The sequence below is a fragment of the Aythya ferina genome (assembly GCF_964211825.1).
Source record: "Aythya ferina genome assembly, chromosome: 6".
Classification (NCBI taxonomy): domain Eukaryota; kingdom Metazoa; phylum Chordata; class Aves; order Anseriformes; family Anatidae; genus Aythya; species Aythya ferina.
This window is the reverse complement of record NC_140303.1, coordinates 23,427,977-23,449,423: the sequence shown is the minus strand read 5'-3', so window position 1 is coordinate 23,449,423 and position 21,447 is coordinate 23,427,977. Positions and strand designations below refer to the sequence as shown.

At 37.6% G+C, this 21,447-nt stretch overlaps 1 protein-coding gene across 4 annotated transcripts in view; it reads right to left on the bottom strand.

The window, feature by feature from the left end:
* The window catches only part of FIGN (fidgetin, microtubule severing factor), a 385,491-nt gene that overhangs the window by 347,771 nt on the left and 16,273 nt on the right, over positions 1-21,447 (bottom strand). Inside the window, exon 2 of one of the 4 annotated variants that reach the window (XM_084524066.1) lies at positions 2,457-2,613. The exons of 1 other annotated variant lie outside the window; for it this stretch is intronic. The gene's annotated coding sequence lies outside the window, so the exon portion shown is untranslated. Of the gene's footprint in view, positions 1-2,456; positions 2,614-12,775; positions 13,302-21,447 lie in introns of those variants that run through there. 2 more of the 4 variants (XM_084524067.1, XR_014694464.1) reach the window with 2 other exon arrangements.

Here is a 21,447-nt window from a genome sequence, read left to right as displayed (position 1 = left end):
CAGTATTTTTTAGAGATTCATTTTAATATTCACTTCTTACAAAGAGCCGTTTCTCCATCAATTTAGAGAATTTAACTCAGTTAAGAATTCTGATTATTTTAGGGTACTCATCAGTTGCCTTATTTTGAGCTGATGTGATAGAAAAGGTAGCAATAGATTTCAGGAAACAAATATTTTCCTACCAAAGAGACTAAGAGCTGAACTAATACCCACAGAACTGAAAATAATCAAATCTGCTTTACCAATGCATTTTCACAAAAACATTTGAAATAAATCCCTTAATTCAAAACACTAAGCATCCCATGTAAAATAGCTACCAAGTAATGTTACCTTTCTACAGAGAAGAATATTTCCAGTATTAAATTTTATTATTTTTTTTTTCTTTTTTTTAATCCATCATCTGTATTGGAAATCAAATGACCTTTTGCAACAGATAGATACTCACAAGTTTTTGTTTACAGAGAGATTGATATAAACTACTTATTTGCAAAAGGATCAGAGAAACTACCAGTGTATTTGGTATTATTGCATACAGCAAACCCCAAACTGATTAGCAATTAGTTACCAGCTAAGTAATAGACAAAAACACAAGGCCTAAAAGTGGCGATGATCTCCCTACAATCAAATAAGAAATAAGTATTGCAAAGGAGCAAAACAATGTAGCTATGTTATATGTATATTACCCACCACAGTTGTAAAAGCATCAAGACCATCGTCATTATATTTAGACTCCATTTTGGAAAAGTTTAGGATTGTTTGGCTAAACTGTCCCCAAGGATATGAATGAAATTCCTACCAATAGCTTGGTTATTTTTCCCTTCCCTCTTCCCTCCCCCCGAGCTTCCTATAACACACAGAAATATTTAGACAGTGGTCAATTCATCCTTGAAACATCATGAACACCAAACCCAGCTCCCAGCCCTTCAAAATTACAACACAAGTGATTCCTCTGAAATCACAAAGTAAAGGAAACAAAACTTTATATCACATATGACATTTTTAGTAGAAACTCCTATTATTTCTCATTTCTTAAGTTCATGCCAAGTACTCAAAGCACACAAATAGGCAAAACAGATCCATTCCTTCTTAGTTATCATTCAGGATCCACAGAATATCCATATTTTGTTGGACCAGTCAAGACAGAAACAAAAAAAGTGTCTGCTTATATCAAGTTTGAATTTTGAATCACCTTGCTTTGTCAGATGACTTTTTTTCCTTTTGGTCTTAAAGCTTCCAGCAACAGTAACACTATTAAGTATAACAGCCAGAGTATGGTGACAATGTATGACAAACATCTTCTCATTTGTATTTTGGCTTGTAAAAGTATATTCTGACATGTCATGAAGGTGCATTTTCTAACATACTTTCCTTGGGAGAAATTGCTAATCTTTGTATTTAAAAGAAAACATTTACTGCCAAACATCTAAGCAATTACATTGCATAAGAATGACAAAATCCCTAATTTTATCAAGGCAATTGATAAGTCTTAGAAAACATGATATGACTCCTAATGCAAAGAACATTCCCGCCTGCCCCCCCCCCCCTTTTTTTTTTAAGATATAATCATCAAAACAATGACAAATGAAAGACTCAGAAAAGGTTACGACTTGACAAAGTAACATTTTTAAAACTTGGACACCAATCAAATTGATATAACTACCAGTGATGCAACACTTTCTGACACTAAAGTCTTTACCACTGTCTAAAATATATAGAATAGCCTATTGTGATTGCTTAATGTCAACTTTTGTTCATAAGCTCTTTCATAAAAGTGAAACAGGGAAAAATGATTTAAAGCAGTTCAATTTGTCTATTTACCTTAATCTTTAACTATTCCCATATGTCTTAGCTACATGATGTATGACTCGCCATAAACCAATTTTTCAAAGATATACAAGACAGAAAAAAAAAAAAAAGTCAGGCTCCTAACCTTTTATGCACTGAACTTCCATAGACAGCTGGCAAAACAAAACATTTCTAGGCTTCAGAAAAAGCTGAAACGTTATTTTGCTCTCTTGCTTTTAGGAAACATTTGCATCAGCTAAATAGGATACAGTTGAAATCTCGTGGAAAAAGACTTGGAGAAAGGTCTTTGTTAATATTTGAATCAACCCAATAAATTGATGGTTGCTATTTTAATAAAAACAATTGGACTTCCACTTGGAAAACAAAGAGTAGATTTGTGCTCTCATTTCTGAAAACCGGCCTGCAACACCATACAAATCCCGCCATAAAAATTGCTTGTGGTGTAACCTTGCTTTATGGTCATACGTATAACTCTAGGCACTTAGCTTAATGACTGTTTTGCTAAGTATTTAGTAGTAACACCCTCTTTAATATGCATCAGTCTGAAGCACAGGGTAATGCAACATACTATTTTGCTTTACTTCAACATGAAATTCACTGGCAATTAAGAAAATAAGAACCACACTATAAGAGAAACATGTCTGACTTACCTAGAATGTTTGGTAGACTGGAGGAAGTCAGAAATTCATTAGTCAGTAGAAAATTTTTGTTTTGTCAAACAACTTGCATGCAGCCTTGGACCCATTTGGGCACTGGGAGCAAGCAGGATACCAGGCAGCATTATTCAGATCCTTATTGCTGCCTACTCTTAAAAAAAAAAAAAATAAAAATAAAAAATAAAAAATGCATATTTCTGTTACCGGCTAGAACACATTTTTTCATTTGTTTACCAGAGTACACAGAATTAAAAGTATAATGTAATTTTCTTTTTTTTTTTTTTTTATTGCATTCAGACACCTATTTAAATATTTTGAATTCAAGCAAACTTCTGTATTATTAATGGACAGAATTGTGAACTTCATAGCTTAAGACACCTCCTCATATCAAAAGGAGTTAAAAGCTTTTCAGTAAATCTAGCAACAGACATATTACTGTTAATTTGGCATCACTGTGCATTTCAAAAACATTTGGTATTGGAGACAGACCAGGTAGAGATATCTCTCAATGGGAGATTAAATGTTCTAAAAGTGTATTTTCAGAAACCTGCCATAAGACCTGCTTGTAGTAAAATAAAATAATATGACGCATGCACAGCAAGAAAGAAAAAAAAACAAAAACAACAAAAAAAAACACTCAAACTGATTGTTTTAGAAAAAGAGAGAGTTTTAATCCAGAATATATATGCTTGTATATATTTTGAAAGATAGAATTAAAATGGTTGTTTTTTAAACTTCAAGTAAGCTTGAGAAACTGACTGCAGATCATGTATACAATGTAGGGTCAATGCTGTATTGAATTTCTAGACCATTTTCAGACTACCTTCTGGCAATGGAAGCATTTTGACCACTGACACTCCCTATGGGTATATCTGACTATCCTGGTACAATGCACCATTCCCCATTATTGAATCTACAACAAACTGCTGTAGGTTATTCATTGATTGAGTGTTTAAGTGTATTCTTTGGGAGCAAATGGAGAACAAAATCTGTAAACAATCACACACACAAAATCAGCAGAATTCTTCACTCTGAGATGGTTTTCAGTTTCAGCACTTAATTATCTGTATTCTTTAATAACAACTCTGTCACTTTAAATAAAGATGCACAGGAATTTTTCTTTTTCTTTTAAAAGGTGCACCAAGCTACAGTGTGGAGCTGCACATTTTATCTCAAGGAAAATTAAGCCATCATTGGCCAATATGACTACATAGGGACATAAGGTTTAAGCACATCTGCCATACTTTATGCTAACATCTTTATCTAGATCAATTACAATATGCACTATCACTGTTAAATAACCAATATAGATGCAGACTGCAGCTCTATAATATTCCTAATGGAGGTTAGAACAGATATTAAGAGCTACATTTTCATAAGCTTAAGCAGTAATTGTGTGTGCTTGTACGCCTGTGCATATCTTCAATCAAGCTGTATTTTGATATCAAAGGAAAATGTTCCTTTTTTCACTTTAACCAGTGCAAAAACCTCTTTCTTTCTCACATATATAGCTTTCAGTTCATTTGCACTGCTTGTCTGCCACTATGTATTTATAGTTATTGCCTGAATGAGTGCTTCATACAGTACTAGGGAACTAAAACAAAGACAGTTGAAGCATATTTTGTCATAATTTCCACCTTTGATTTAACAACAAAAATTAAAGAGGCCATCCTGAAAATACATACAAGTGACATGATTTTAGCTGATATGATTTCAGCTTGAGAAAACTGTATTTGTATATGTCACTGTAGTGACAAAGTATAATAGAAGGCTTGCATTTCTTATCATTAAGTGCTTAAGATTATGGTTACCATAAATCTACAATGCAGTTCCTCCCATGCTCACTGCAAATGATACTACAACATTACTTTCTCTATCAAAATAACACCCAAATGCCAGGGAGGCAGAAGCCCTCATCATGTGTAGTCCTTTCTAGACACGTAGCAGAGAATTGACTGTGCTCCAAAGAGCTCAAAAGTGAGCAGTCTGGAGCAAAATACACAGCAATGATACAACGTTGAAAATAATTTTTTGTTCTATGAACTGAACTTCAGGCTATGTTATAATTCTGTTACACTAAGGCATTGAGGGAAAATCTGCATGGTCTGCACAGAAGTTTTCAACATAAGACGACCATAGACCAGGTTAGAAAACACAGTGACTGATCTGTCTACAAGCCACCTACATAAGCATATTCACAGATGAGAAAATATTAGAATTTAGCAGGACACCACAGGTATCATAATCCAGGCATTTTATCTGCCCATGTATTGACAGTCAACAGTCCCCTGGGTCTTCTGATGCCCAGAAACACACATGGCTGCAATCAGACTGCAGGTTGGGTCAAGGTTTTCAGCCAGGTTCCCTGGGAAAGGTCCCCTCAGAGGAAAACTTGCGTTCACAGTCAACCCAGAAGGACCTCATTTTAGATGATCGGGGAGCAAGACTACAGGTTGCACCACAGAGACATCTGCAGTGCAACACAGACACTCCCAGTAGGCGCTTTTGAGTGGATGCTCAAGTGCATTATTAAATTGTGGTAGGGTATCAATTTCCTGTTTTCTTCTGCTGTCTGAAGAGGTTCAAATCCATACCTCCAACTTCCCCAGGGAGCAATTCAGCCATCTGCCAGTAATCCTGGCATACCACTTTTCCTTCCATTAATGTGGAATCACTCACAGAGGGGAAAAAATAATATTATATATATATATATATATATACATATATATATACATATATATATATATATATATCAAGGGGACTGGGGAGATTTATGTTCAGAAATCCAAAAATACCAACCTCTAGATGCTTGCCTGCTTGCTTAATTCCATAGATGTCTAAAGATGTTCCCAGGAACGGAATTCAGTTGCATTAGGTACTTCTGCAGGATTCCTGAGCATTTTGTCTTATTCCCAGGTGCAACTTCTATGGTGAAGTCTTCCGTAGTACTACTTCTGGCTACCTGCAGATCTCTCAAATACCATAGGCTGTTTGAAACAGCACAAAAGTATCTATATTTTGACATGGCCTACACTTAAGCCAGTAAGTCCATAAGGTTCCCAAGGCATCTCAGATACCAGCAGCAGTCTAACTCTATTAACTTTCTTGTGATGCAATGAGCATAGGCATGACATAATGACAATGTGGTTTCATTTTTTTTAGCCTGTAGTTCAGGTGCCTCATCACAACAGTCTCTCAGCCATGAAGACTTACTTGTCCTGCTTCTAACTCTGTCCAGAAGCATCTTATTTATGAACACTTAACGGTTCTAATGATGCAACCCATTGTGAAGCTGTTTTTATGAAATAAATTTGATGCGTTCTGTATGAAACAGTTAATGGGTGAAATGCCTAAATAGTCACTGGATCAGAAAGCAGAGCATAGATTTCCCATTCCTAGAAGACTGCTCCTGGCAGGAGTCCTGCTTGCTCCCTCCAGGACAAGACATCTTTCCTGTAAAGGAGAGCAACCCAGATATACTATGGTATAGTGAGGTCTCTCACTGGGGATGGAGACACACATTTGAACTTGACACAGGTTTGGGTCTCTATCAGCCTGATCAATGTTCCTTCTGCTGAACCCTCCATACCAGTGGACAAAAATTCCTTTCAGAAAAATGATAACCTCTCTTTTGTAAATAAAAAAATCAAGGATCAAACACCAAGAAATAATTTAGGGTTATAAATGCAACACAGAGGTTCAGGCATTGAAAACTTAATGCAGTGTTTCAGATACTGCTTATAGTCATGGTCTCCTATTGACTGATTTAGATGCTTGCATAATAGGTGTCTTTGCATAAAACAGACAGGTAGATCTCAAGGTTAATGTTATCAGTCAGAGAAGCCTAAGTAGAGGTTTCATGTTGCAAATGAGGCATCTAAACATCAGATTTTGCTACACCCAATTTCATAGGAGCTGTATTGTGACTCCTAAGAGCATGTACACCTCCAAGCCCAAATACAACTGTGTAGACTATACAGAGGATTTGGAAGCACCTTAAACCTCACCTTGAATCTCCTGTGGATGACTAACTTCATGTTAATTCTGTTATGTCATAGGGCTTCCTTTAGGAAGCTTTGGAAATGAGAGGTTATGTCATGGGAATTTTCAAAATACTTCAAAGCAAGCCAATAACAAAAACAGACACAGCAACAAGAAAAGCAGTTGGTTTTGTTTGTTTGTTACAATCAATAAAGTTCTATGGCACTTGTACTATGCTTTCCTTGTAAGCTCATCTCGTAAGGTTGGCTAAAGCTAATAAAAGCAGTATTTAAAGAAAAACAACAAAACCCACAAACACTACATTCTAGAGTTTTCTTGTATTCTAGCTGGTAGGCGAAAAAGAGGAACAAATTTCTTCCTCTGCATACTAAATAACTGCAATAAAGGAAAATATGTCTTTGTAAAGAGCTTTTCCTTTGGGACAGTTTTCTCTGCACATACCCATCTTTAAATTACATTAACATTGAAAAACTAGGGCATTGAGCACCTTTCTACACAGAAATCTATTATGCTGTATTTCTCATCCTAAGACATCATGACCACATGTAATCACCTTGTCACTGTTCCAGTTTAAGCATAGCCAGAAGTTGTGTTGTAAACTATGAGAAGTGGGGCTTAGTCATTTGGCAGCAGACATTTCACTCCCCAAGTCAAATTTGTTGATAGAAATTGGCTCTGCAGCAACATTCATTTTAAAGTCGGTTTGTGATAAACACAGGGATCATGTTATTTACAAAAAACATCAAAAAGGACACATGATAAGAGAACGCTGAGCCTGTTTGGGTGATCAGTTCGAAATCCAACAGGGATGCAGTGCTTGCCACTGAGGCTGCTGGGAAGAAAACACAGGTCAGGAAATGACAAGGCTTAAGGTTGCACACACTGTTTCCTGATGCATGTGTTACAACACAGTCTTGAAACATCCAACGGCTTTTTAAAGTCATAATACATGCTTTCTATAGGTAAACAGACGTGACATCCTATGCTATGTATTCCACGTAGAGACAGGATTTTGGAGCATCCACAACGTACACATACAATAGGGAATACCAATCTAAAGCACAACAACAAAAGTGCAAACAAATGTTTTCATGTTATCATTCTGCTAAATGCCCTGCCCTTACCTTTTTTGTTCCACATGAGGGAGCTTTCCCTGATGGATGAAAAGAAATTTGTACCACAGTTGCTACTTAAATCCATAAGGGAGAAAGGCTTTCCTATCTTTAGGGTGCACCACTGCCACTGCTGAAGTTACATTGCTAAGATTATCATAGACTTTACCAAACGCATGCTAGTGGGCAATGTGTTTAGGAACTGTGGCACAAAATAAAAACAGATTAAGATTGCTTTTCACAAATAGTGAAATTCAAGAGGGAGAACAACTTTTTTTTTTTTTTTTTTTTTTTTTTTTTTTTGAGACAAGAAGGATGTGTCACACACAGAAAACTGTCTAAAGCTTGCTTAGGCAGGAGACTGCCTTGGCTCCCTGGTAATGGGAAGTTTTCATCCTTCCACCACCACAGCCTGTCTTTCTCATTAAGGAAAGCTTCCTCTGTTCTGAGTATAATGTCTCTGAATCTTAGTAGTAGTAAGTAAACTTTCTTCTGTAGCAAGAAAGGCCACAGGAACAAGTTTTTGAATAATGTTGCATTATTGCTACTACTGTGAGATTATGATGAGAGAGATTATAAACAGAGATTATTCTCTGCTTGCAAAACTGGTAAATCCTAGTGTTTGGGACACAAGACCTGAGAATTAAGTAAAGTAAGAATAACTCACAGTCCTACACAATAAATCTGAAAGCAAAACAACTCAGAAACAACCTTTTGAAAGGACTGAACTTTTTTGAAAAGTCTGATGTGATGCCAGCCCACTCCCAATAAGAACGCTTTCTTTCCCCAGGAGACATTTGAAGAGAAAGAAGTTACGTTTTTGAAATTTTATTACTTGCAATTAGCAGGTTTTCTGGGTACAAGATATTTTCTCAATAACATCTCTTAAGGCTCTTTTCTATGTTAAAGGTTTGTTGGTCTTGCAGCTTGACAGATTTGAATGGCCCAAAATATATTTGTTACAAGCATATATCTAATATCTTTAAGTGTTATATGATACTAAAGGAGAAAAAAAATTTTTGAAGCCAGAACGTTAAAACCAAATGCAATAACATGACTTCTATACAAACTACACTTTCTTTTCATAGGGTATAAGTGAGGTGAGAGCATTATTTTACATTACAGATCAGAAAATAACTGTTGATCTAGAACAGCTGGAAAAAATTAGTTGTTGACACATCAGTTTAGAAAAGGCTTAATATAGAATGACAAGGAAAGGGTTGCTTGTTTAACATTAGCATAACGGAGTGACACATATTGCAAATTTAATTACCTAATATGCATATTTGAAAGTTGTCTGAAAACATCCACTGATGACTTATTGTGGCTACTGAAAAATTAGCAGCTCCAACTGCTAAGGATGCTAGAGGATGGCAGAGGCAATGCCTGCTGCTCCCAGAACAGAGGAACTGGAGGGAACACAGACACATTTTGGGTAACTGAAGTATGAGTATTACCATGGTGTCTGGTGTAGATTGTGGGTAAATAGTTCTGACGGGGGACAAAGCTGGGGAATAGGATTTCATAGACCCTGAAGAACTTTCTCTTCTTCCTTCTCCTAATAACTCTACAACTTCCAAGTGGGGGATGGGGAGGCAAGTACATTTAACATTGTGGGAAATCCAGTCAAGAAATATAAGGCCACCTCCTAACTGTAGCTCTCCAAACTGTCCCTGCATTATCCTAAGAGAAACTGGACAGAATAAACAGAGTTTGACCCTGCATTACCCTAAGAGAAACTTTATAAAATAAACAGGCTGCCTGCAGCCACCTGAACACATGAGGTGAGCAGGGATGCCCAAGACTGATAAAATGTACAACACCTGGAAGCCCTGGAGCAGAGATACTAATCCATGAATGCAAACCTGAGAACAGGGCAAGGAAAAGCCTCCCAGACCAAACTGCAATCTTCTTCCATGAATGAGAACTGTATATATTTTACCCTCTTACTTGTGATGAGAAATTGCTCTTCTGTTGATGACAGCACATCTACTTTGTTGTCACAGAGATACCTGCCATATAGGCATAACCAGCCACCTAAGTAATTTGGGCAAAGCCAAAGAGCAACATAAAACTCAGCAAGAGCTGTTTTAGTCTCCCCTCAAAATACATAATACTTCTGCATTGATGTCAACTTAAATATATATATATATATATATATATATATATATATATATATATATATATATATATATGGCAGTTTGGCTCAAATACTGCTTCCAGACATCAGGCAACACAATTCAGAAATTAGGAAGCCTGCAATGTGAAGCTATTACTACATTTAAGTAGTTGCAAAGATTTCACTAGGACTGTTTAAATAAAAGAGTAATTGCCATCAGAATAATTCATTCTTTCCTTGTGCTTTCCGCTACCTAAATCTCTGAACGCCAAGGCATAAGATGCCCACAGTCATACAACAGGGTTGTCTCTCCCTCTAGTCTGTTGACTAGGATATTCGTTATCTACATCACGATTACAGAAACAAACAAGGATTGCATGGTAGTCTTGCCTTATTTTTTTCCAACTATAGCACAGATGAATAAGGTAATCTTCTCTGTAACACAGACCAGAAATGGAGAAATCTTATTTAATCATTTCCCTTAAATTCAGGAAATTAAACTGGGGCCCTTTCTACCCTACCACTGTCCTGCAAAAGGGAGTCCAGAAAAGAACTGCAAATTTACAAAGCAAGCTAAAAGGGTGTTTGATTTCTTATAGATCTGAGCTAGACACTATCACTTAGAAGGAAAAAAAAAAAAAAAAATTGTGTATGAATGATCTGCTGCACAGCATGAGTTTGGTTGTGGTTACTTACAACCTGCTCCCTGACAGCTACTCATCCATTCTCCGCTCAGTGAGTCTCAGAGCAGAAGGAAACACTGTCCTGTGCTTGCTGTTAAAATTATACTCCCTTTAACAAAAGACTGGACATCAAGAATCCAGGCCTCTTAGTGTACATGAGTCACTTGGCTTCTTCAAATGCTCTTTACAGTACACTGAGTTACTGATCAACAGAAGATTGTTTTTCTTCATACAGACACAACTGCAAAGGGAGCATTTGTTTGAAATTGATCTCCCCAGTGCAAGTTTTAATGTGTTGTTAAACTCAGCCATTTAAACCAGAACCAGCAAAATAAAACTCTGATGACTCTTAAAGAATTTAAGATTAATGCAGGAGGAAATTACCTTGCCTAGTCATGCCTACTTTTATTAGTACCCTGCAGTTGTGTTTCATTTTGGATGTGGCAAAAGTATGATTTGAAAGACAAGAAGGCAACCTCTTGCATTTTGTATTTAATTATTGTACACAGTACAATGCTAAAGCTGCATTTCCAGAGATTGTGGTCACGTGTTTTGCAAGTTTTACTTTAGCAAAACTGCAGTCATGGAAGTGAGAAGTTATATCCTCCCATAGCCATGCTGAAAAGTAGCAAGTGTCTTTTTGAATATGTATGTGCAATAATCAGAATACCAACACCGCACAGTTCAACAGGTTTGGTGTGCTTTGCTGTTATTCTGGTTTTAGGTGGGATCTTTTTTTATTTTTTATTTTTAATGGTGAAATAGATGCAGTCTTCAAACATTTCACTAGGTTCCACTGTTTCCATGGATGGGGTACAAACTTTGAGATTATTCCTGGTGTATTACTTTCAGATTTTATTGTACTGTGTGGTTTTAAGGAGAGCTCTAGTTTCAGCTTATGGTGAGGTTGGTTTTATTTATAAGGCTGCAGCGTACAGGGAATTCATTAGCAAAGCGGGAAAACAAACTAGACCAACCGGGTTAGAGAAGTTCTGAAACATTTATCAAGTTCTTCAGATGAACTGTACTCCCCTTGGCATGTCCCAGAACGCCACGTGGACTCTCCCCAACTCTCTGCTCCTGAGAGCTACACAGCTACACTCTTGTGAAAATATTTCAGGGCCTAATCACCAGCCTCACAGCTCAAAATATTCAATATAGGAATTAATTTTAAATTAAGCTTAAGCTTCCTGTTGTTTAGGTAGGCCCATCTATAAATGCAAAACTGAACTGAATGAAGCAACATTGTCAATTCCCTTATACTTCATCCTTTCCTCAGTCACAATGAAGCCTCCAGAAAATGCCTAATAAAAAAATATATATATATACTCAATTGTAACAGGGTGGTGGAAGGAAATTCAGTGGTGAGAAACACTGAAAAACAACAACTGCTATTTCAGTGAATTCAACAGCCAAGAGAAAATGACATTTTATGCTTTATGATTGTATTCAATGGTTGTTCACGTGACCAAGAACTGGAAGAAACATACCAAGTAGCAATATTGTAAGCTTAAAAAAATATTTCAAAATAGTCTTTTATTCCCTTTCCAACCGCCAAAATGAGAAGGAAGAGAAAGAAAAGAAACATGAGATGAATAGTAAAAAAATGCTCTAAAGCGTGAAGTGCTTTCATCACGAAAGAAGCTATTACAAGCTGATATTCAAACTTCAGCTATAAATTACCCAGAACTCCTTGAAGCTATTTGCATGCATGCAAGTGTTCAGCACAAGGGGGTGCGCAGGTCACCAGAGAGCCAAGGAAATGATGACTGGTGAGTCTGTGCTGATGCTTGCCTGGACCTGAGCACATGGAAGGGCTTCATAACACTCAGCAGCACCAGGCAGTATTTTTGGAAAGAAAATAAAGAGCAGCTTATTCACCTGAAAACAGCAAATAGATTTATTTATTTATTTTTAAGAAGACAGGAGGTAATTACTGAAGTTGGAGTTTGGCCAGGTCATTGGTGTTAACGTTCCTCCTCTTCCAAAAAGAGGTAACTAGGACTTTGAATTTGCAACTTGTCTGAAAGACCTGAAGCATGTTAGACAAACACCGGCCAGAAGTATAATTCTAGTTAAATTCAATGTCAAGAATGTCTTAAACCTAACATGATCTGGTCCCTGAACACCTAAATTCAATGAGAAGTTCATTAGGACACTGAAAGGAATAAACTTTTGATATTTGTCTCTGTTTTACTTAGATGTCCCAGAAATTTTATGTGCCTTCACAGCAGATTGAACCTTTGTCTGAATAAAGGAAGCAAGAATATTACAAATTTATTAAATCTGGAATATTGGAGAGGGGTGGGGGACAGGAAGAAAAAGAAAAACAGAGGGAGGTAGGTGAAGGAAGGGAGAAAAATATGCAACAGCTAAAGCTTACACTATGAGGGCAGAAGAGGAAGGCAGTTTAAATTACTATCAGTACTATCTTTTTATATTCAGAGGCATTCAATTGGGGGGCAGAGGGAGAGAAGAAGCTGTGGGATTTTTCAAGTGCTTTATTTAACAAATCACAAGAACGTGTAAGTGAGCATAACACCTCATTGCACGGAGCCCAAAAAGGCCACTACAGTTGTTAAGACTTCAGCAGGGTGTATGTCACACCAGAACTGCCTGAAAGCATTGCAGGTGTGAAGCAGTTTGCCACCACAAGCAACTCCCCTCTTTTTCATGCTGAATATGACAACAGTCATCAGTTCTAGGTCACTCCATGACCACCATTGCCTCTTGTTCACACCAAGATAGGAGAGTCAGGAGGCAGCTGTTACGCAATAAAGCATTTGCTGTCCCAAACTCCGGCAACAGTAATGACATGAAAACTTTCTGCTCCACTTTGGAATCAGCCTTTCCCCTCCTTGTAAATAAGAGTTAGTACTGTCCATCTTCTTAGTAGCACAGAAAGACACCAGAGCTCTTGCATCTGAAGATGAGATAGAAATGGAGGTAAGCAGGTGCCCTGTGAAAAAGTAGTTAATACACTTTCTGAGGAAATGATGAGGAATAGATTCAAATGTCCTGGATGAAGGTGAAGAACAAAGAAACCTATATCCCCTGAGTTTTCACCTCAGGACCTCAAGACCAGCCATTCTCTCCAAGTATTACTCAATCTTGTCCTACCATAGCCAAAATTTTGTTGTGGTACAAGCAGAATTCAAGTACCGTCATGTCAGCTGAGCATCTAGTAGGATCAATGCTCAGCAAGACCTTTAAGTTTGTACAATTAAATGCATGTGCAACTTCAGCTTTGTTGTGGAATTTGAATGTAATGTGATTGAGTCCATCCACTATCCATTCATGCAAGATTTCTGATTTCCCTTTGTTGCGTTCTCCATTGACATGTTTATGCTTTTTTTCCCCTCCACAGAAACAGAAATTGGAGCAAGGCAGACAGGTGTTTTCTCCTTCTACACGAGGCCAGAACAGGAATAAACAGAAAAGCAAAAGAAAACAGCTAGATACATAGGGAAGAAAAAATAATCATTATATGTCACCAAAATTCACAGGCCAGGGGACTGTCCACAGATGACAGCAACAAGGTGAATAATTCAGTTGGAAGACTCTGATCCTAGGGTGCAGGAAAAGGGTGGAGCAGAGGACAGCACAGGTGAGCAATACCTGCACTGCACTGTGAGGGAAAGGCTCATTTGTACAAGCCCCTCCTGCATCTCACCAATTTTAAATACCAAGAATACCAAGAGTAACTTTAAATAAGACTTAAACCCAACAGGTTGATCCTCTGCAACCTCCATCTCACCTCTTCCCCTCCAGAGGCCAGCCTTTGTACAGAATCAGATATTAGCAGTGGAACAGATCTAGCTGATTAGCAACCTGCCAACACAGGACACTGCAGGACCCTCAGGAGTACTTTCAGCACCTTGGTTTTAATTGTTCCATGTTGTGGAGTCCACAGCAGAACACTTATCACTACATGCTTTCTGAAGCATTTACTTAAATTCTCCTTTTGCTAACATCAGACTGCCCTTCCTTCTTGTTGCTTGCATGTAAGCTTTTGCCATGTCTAATATTTCATTCACATAGCCAAACTATATGCGGTTACAACTGATTTTTTAACTCGCCCTCAAAAATGGGTTGCTCCCACATGCATATCCCCAACCATATTTTTTCTTTATCCAAACTCTTGGTTTGTTACTGTGTCTAGGACTGAATGGCAAGAATGGTTAGATTTATCGCTGCTGTGACCTGCACACTTAGATAATTCTTAGCTTCTTGAAGATAACTTTGTATTTTTCTTTCTGCACAACTCTGGTCATATTTTTTCTTTGCAGCTATCAGGTTTTATTACATGGAACATAATCCCATCTCTTGGGACACAGTCGGAGTCAAACAGCAGAGGAAAGTTTATTTCTTCATAGTGGAAGACTTTCTTGTCACCTAGACAAAAAATCTGTCCCTGTTTATTTGATAGAAGAACCAGAGATACAACAGCACAGCGTTTCTTGCTCCTGCATTTCCACTCCCCTGTATTTAGCTTCAATTAAGCTGAATATGCACTGCTTACCTATGTCATGAGAAAAACCCTCTACAACACATTTCTTGTGCTGCCCCAGGCACCTGATTTGCTTGGCCAAAAGCTACATCTCATTTCAGACATCAATCAACATGCATTTAATCATTCCCTTCCACAGCCTGTCAGAAGGGAGCTTGCACAACCAATAACTCTGGGGAGATGCTGTGACTGCACTGCCAAGGGATGGACAACACATATTGATGTGTAACTGTAATAAACTTGGTGGTGTTTCTGCCTATCCACATGATAGCTAAAGTATTGCTAGGTTTCCTGCAATTGCGACGTGTAAGCTCACACTTAAAAGCTTCTCTCTGTACTCGAAAAATTACGATCACCCTACAACGAGCAGGAAGCAGCCAAAAGCACTGAAAGCACAGCAGGACAGGAGAGGGGACATCAAAAGAGCAACAGTTGTGTCACAAGCCAGGTTAGCAGAGCCAGCAGGGGAACGGCACAGAGGATAGATGACATTAGATGTAATGAATTTTAAACTTCGAGAAGTACTATACAAGTTCAAAATCAGACAGAAATAGTTCAGTAGTCCAGTTTTACTCAAACTGTAAAACCTAAATACACCAAAGAGGAGAAAAATATCTCAGAAAGGAGAAGATAAGAAGAGTTAAACAATGAAGGCTGAGGCAAAGACAGACAGAAACAGGGAATGCCATACAGTATTTCTTCCAGGCACATTAAGGGTATCACAGTGTCACCAGCTAGCCAAGATATCCAGAAGCAAAATTCCCCGAGCTCGTGCACCACACTAAGCACTCAGAAGATCTGAGTCTCCAAATGCATTCGTGCACCTCCTTTCCCTAACATTGATGTTGTTGTGCTTGTGATGCTCTAGTTGCAAGCAGAAGAGATGACCCTTCCTTGAAAACCTCACTTTAATCAAAACACATAAAATTAGGTATTTGACAATGGTGAGAAGTCAGACAAGTTCCAATAACATAAGGCCTTCTTCAGGTATTTTAATTGTTCCTAACTGAGAGCAATTGCTCTAAGTTTTATTTGATTAATTTCAAAAAGGAGATGATTTAACCCCTCTAGCAGACTATTCCTGTAAGAGTTTCTCTCCAAAAACTGTTCCTCCAGCAACAGTGTCTAAAGCAGTCTCCTCATGCTGCAAAACACGAGCAACCTGTAGACCTGCTCCACAAAAGCCCCAGGCCTCTAAATACAAAAATTGCCAGAGGTTGACACTGAAACACTACCTTGCTCACTCTCAGAGCACCTTTAGCAACTCAAGGGCAATTTGCAGATCCTCCTTTAATGCAGACTCCTTAGAGTTCTCCAGCTCCTCTAGGAAGCGTGGCTCTTTCAGAAGCATGCCAAATACGTGTGCATTCTTAAGATAAAGAAGTGCCCAAACATCTGTATCTTAGACTTACCTACCAGCCTTCCTTGAAATCTCACCAAACCATTACAGTTTATACTGGCAGAAGACCATACCTCAAAAGAAATTTATTCACAATTGCAGACTCTGCTGATAGCCTTTGAACCCCTTAAGTCTAAATTAAAACCTATAACTGGAAGCAAGCACCTCACAATTTATCCTTTATAAAGTAGAATCAGACTAATGATGGAGCAGTCAAGACAGAAGTTGGCAATTCATTGCCATAACTACACAACACTAAAAGTATTTATGCTTCATACAAAGCTATCCATGGTTTCAGCTATCTAGTTCATAACAACTAGTGTGAACCGGAATATGAATGGACAACTGATAAAAAGGACAGAAATACTAAGTATTGCTGCAGAATTTTTTCACATAGGAGTCATTCCTTATCTATCTTCTCAGCCCTGACATAAGGAAGAACTGAAGAAGCAAATAAGAGATGAGAGCTCCATAGTGACAACTGTAGTGAGAAAGTGACAATGGTTTTGTAGAACATTACAATTATGATATGGTTAGTGACCTTGTCACCCCTCTCCTTGTTAATACTTCCCCTTTGATCCACAGGTCCAATCACCTTTTCTTTCCAATTGCCAAATTGATAGACATAATCAAGTTAAGCTCAGAGCAACTGTTCTCAACCTGTATTTAATTTTTGAAGTTTTTTTCTTCTCTTATTTTGGACAGGAAAAGTGGCTTTGTTTTCCCAAACTTGTTTGTTCCTACCTCCAGCCCTGCAGCTATAAGTTTTCTTATAAGTCTTACCAAAGAGTTTGAGATTGGTTTGAAAAAAAAAATAGTCCCTATCAAAAAGCTGAAAACAATATTATAATTGCAGATTATAATAAAAACAGAGAATTTTCCAGATGTCAGTGGTACACAACTATGGTTTCAAAAAAAAGAAAATCCGTATTCTACCTTATTTCCAACAAGACTTTGGCTCCTAAGGTATCTTTGCTCCCTTGAAAAGACAGCTAAACTTTCCTCTGCTGTCATCAAATCCTGCTTTAAGCCAAGCTATCAGAGAGATGAGCCTTCCCTTCTGAATGCAGGGAACTGATGCCATCCAATGTTAAGCACCCTTCAGCTGTGTATGGTTCCAGCGCTGGGCCATCAGGCACCTTCAGACAAGGTAATTCAGTGATGGGGTTTCAAGGAATCAAACTGGAATTTGCGTGTGCTGATACACACTGATCTGCTGGAAAGATCTGTGCTCTGTAGCCCCAGTGGCTCCTTGGTAACAAAAGCTAACAACAATAAGTATCCTTTTGAAATTAATCATTGTACCCGCTTATAATTCTAGAGCCTTATTTTTTCTTTTAAACCCATACCAATGGTTCAGGGCCTTTCCCCATATGGAGTGACAAGTTGTACAGTTATTGTACTTTACTTTGTGTGCTTAAATAGTACACATTTTTAAAGTAACTCCAACATTATCAACAATCCACTCCAATCCACTTATTTGGCTTTCAATTTTAAATGCCCTGGAAAGAAAAACAGTTCTCTTGCACCCAAGGCAAGACTAACCTGTTTCTTCTTTAGCCCTCAATACTTTGGGGTTGTTTTACTTCTGCTGGAAGCAACAATCAATGTGTGCTTGCCAACTTGCTTGTCACTGAAAGCAGCATCCTCATGCAAGCACCCCAACCTTTCTCAGAGCTGTAGCCTCCTGCTTTCCAGCTCTCAGCATGCTTATAATTGAAGCTGCCAACCATACTGCTTGGTGGCGATATTCAATGGCAGTTATACCAGCAGCAAGAGAAGCCACCAGACTCTGTGCAGCACCTGCGATATCAATAAGATCTGAACTCAGGTCTCCTGAGGTGAAAGGAGAGCGTAGCAAGCCCACCATTGTACCCAGCCCTCAGCATATTAAGATATTAATTAGTCACTTTCCTTATTATTCAGTCAAAATATTCTGGATTGAAACAAATTAGATTCTTAGCACATATTTCACACATTGGATCAAGTCTTGCAAGGGTTTTCTTTTATTATTTATAAGATCATGTGCTGTCTTCCTGCTGAAAATGAGATGGTCTGCATGAGGAAAAAGGTAAAAGAAAAGCAGAGAAATGAAAATCAGATATTCCCTAATGATATTTAAAAATAGAAATTTTGCTACTGTTACATACAGCATGTTCCATCTTTTGAGATTTAATGGCTCTCTTGTGGTTTAATGGAGAATTACTTTCAGTAATTGATTATTAAAATTTAAAATTGCTAACCATCTTCATTATTAGATGAGCGAACATGTTATCCTTGTAATTAAAAAAGCTTGAGATTCACTTTCATCCTGTTGACAGAATAGGCAGATAGGCTCAGCACTCCAGTGTGATGGTTTCAGGGTTCTTGTTTGACAAAAATAGCCAGCAAGTTATTTGATGATGAAAATACAGAACATCCACAGAGACTGAGCAAAAAATAATGAACAAAGATAAAATAATAATAAAAAGCCCTACAAACTAATTAAAGTTTTCAGTTCAAACTATCACAGGCAGAATGTATAAAGTATTTTTCAATGAATTTCACTTGGGCTAAAGAAAATAAAAATATATTATTTGCATTACAAATCCATACCATGCAACACACTGAATTTTTTGTTTTGTTGTTTTCCTAGATGCAGAGTTTTTCCAGCTTGTGGTATCCAGTGCTGGACTTCCTACCTGCAGTAATATGGAGAAATGTCTGGGATGAATCTGAATACTACCATCTTCTCCCTTAAGAAAGTCTTACAACTGACTGAAGGGAAGCAGACAGGCCTGATATCTTGTTATCCTGGAGGGTAGGTAAGAAGTATCAGCTTTAAGACAACATCTCAATTATAATGCAAATGGCTGAGGGTGTGCACAAGAAAGATAATTCTTTGGCCTTCCTATTGAAGCTACCAACAACACTTTAGGTCCTAATTTTAATGTCACAAGCAAAACGCAAAAGTTGGACAAAGTACTTAATACAGACTTTTTTTTTTTCGGTTAAAATGTACACCCTCTTTCCGGAGCCACATGCCTTATGCTGTCAGTTCTTACACTTCTCAAAATGACACAAAACCATCAAAAGTCCAGGACTGTTACACAGCAAAGCATGAAAGTCTTCTTTCCATTCTATACATTTAATTGCAAATTCTTTGCCAGAGACCTCTCTTGCATGAATCTCTTGTTATATTTTTCTCCATTTTTTACATCAAGATGAGAAAATTACCACCTACATTGCTTATCCTGAAAAGCACAGAGAGGTTTCCACAAAATATTGCAAACGATGTTGAAGAGCAGTTTTCCCACTGTAATTAGAGTAGGAAATATGGTCTAAGTAGCATTATATTGTATGGTCTTTTTAACCAAACAGAAATACCAGCATCAAATCTCTGTAAACTATGTCTGGAACACAGTTCACAAGACCCACAGCATTTACAATATGTTCTTGTGGCTAGTTAGCTTCTTTTTTCTTCCACTCAGTTCTTGCTTGGTATGGTTTTCACCTCCTTCCAAAGCCTAGAAATGCTACTTAATGTATGTAGGTAGCACCATCTCAGCACAGCACAATCATAGACTAAGAATAATTAACAGCAGGCATAAAGGCATTGATATGCCATTCACCAGTAACACCCTGGGATGTAATGTCAATAACACTTTCAACATACGTCATGTAGAGAATTCCCAGATCCTTAGCAGAGTATGCTCCAACATATAATGAATATCAGTTTCACTCCATATAACTAATATAGTAAGTATGTTAATTGTAAAATACATACTGTATTACTTTCCAGTGTTAAATGTGTATTCACCTTCATTTCTGTATCCTGGCACAGCTTACCTAGAAGCAGTCTTTAAAAGCACTACTACTGACCTTACATTAGTACTTTAAGGTGCACTACTCTGCATCCCTTGTCTAACACTACAGGAATTACACAAATGGGGACAGTAAACTATGGTTTGAATCACAGAGGAGGACCAAATAAACAGATATAACTTGGTGAGAGAGCCTCAGGACCCAAATATCCATGATACAGTCACACAAAGTAGCGCAAATAGCAATACTGTTGTGCAATGACAGATACCACATGTAAATGAAAACCTATGGATGCCTGTGCTTTCCTTTTCCTAAGTAACTCATCAGATTCTCCTGTAGGGAAACACTAAAACCCTTGAAATTCAGCAAAGGAAGTATTTTCATTAAATAGTTCTTAAAAATACAGATTACTCTAATTGATTATGTCATTAACTGATGTTATGGCTGGATTACAAACCTATTGTCACCCCTACATGTGATACACTGGATATCAGTTGGATGTTTGGCTCTGTGCCTGGTTACAGCATTGGAGACCCAAACCTTCAAAGTTGGCCTTGTGTCCTTCTTCCCTCCTGAGAGTGTTTTTCCTTGTCCTTACAAGGCACTTTTGTGCTCTTATTATAGCAACAGAATACCTAAAACCTAGCGCAAAGACAAATAAATCTCTGCCAGCAAGGACCAAGTAGAAACGAACTAATCAGGCAACATATCTTTTGAAAAAGTCCATTAATGTTAAACATCTTCCTGCGCTTAAATCATGCAATCTAAATGTATTGCTTACACATGCAGGAAACCTTTTTGCTTCTCCTTGCTTTGGTAACTGTTTGCTCAATCTTAGGACCAACACACATCACCCTGCCTGAGCTGCTTTCCATTCCACTAATATTCTAAATGACTACCTTATAGTAAGCAACTTTTTGGATTTTATGGTTTCACATACAGTGAAAGAGCAAAGAGAACTAATTGTTTTCCTTTTAAGTGAGTCAGCTGAAATTACGTTCAATTTAACATGGAGGTTTCTTTAACCAAGATGCAGGGGGGAAAAAAAGAAAACATTCTTAAATTTGTTTAGAAGCTGTATCAGGAGCCTATTTGTACTGACTACAAGTAGCTGTTTATATATTTTAAAGCCACCTTTTCTTGGAACAACACACGAGCATTTACAATGGAAAATTCTACATTAAGCTTCATAGAAAATGTATAAAAGGAGGGAATTTACTTTCAATTCTAATTAGAGTCTCAGTGATCTGAGAGAATACAGAAGTAGTATATACAGCTTCATTCTTGTTTCTTTTGCATACAGATAAAATCTGAGGCTAGTGAAGCTTTACTACTACTATATATTATTGAAGATTA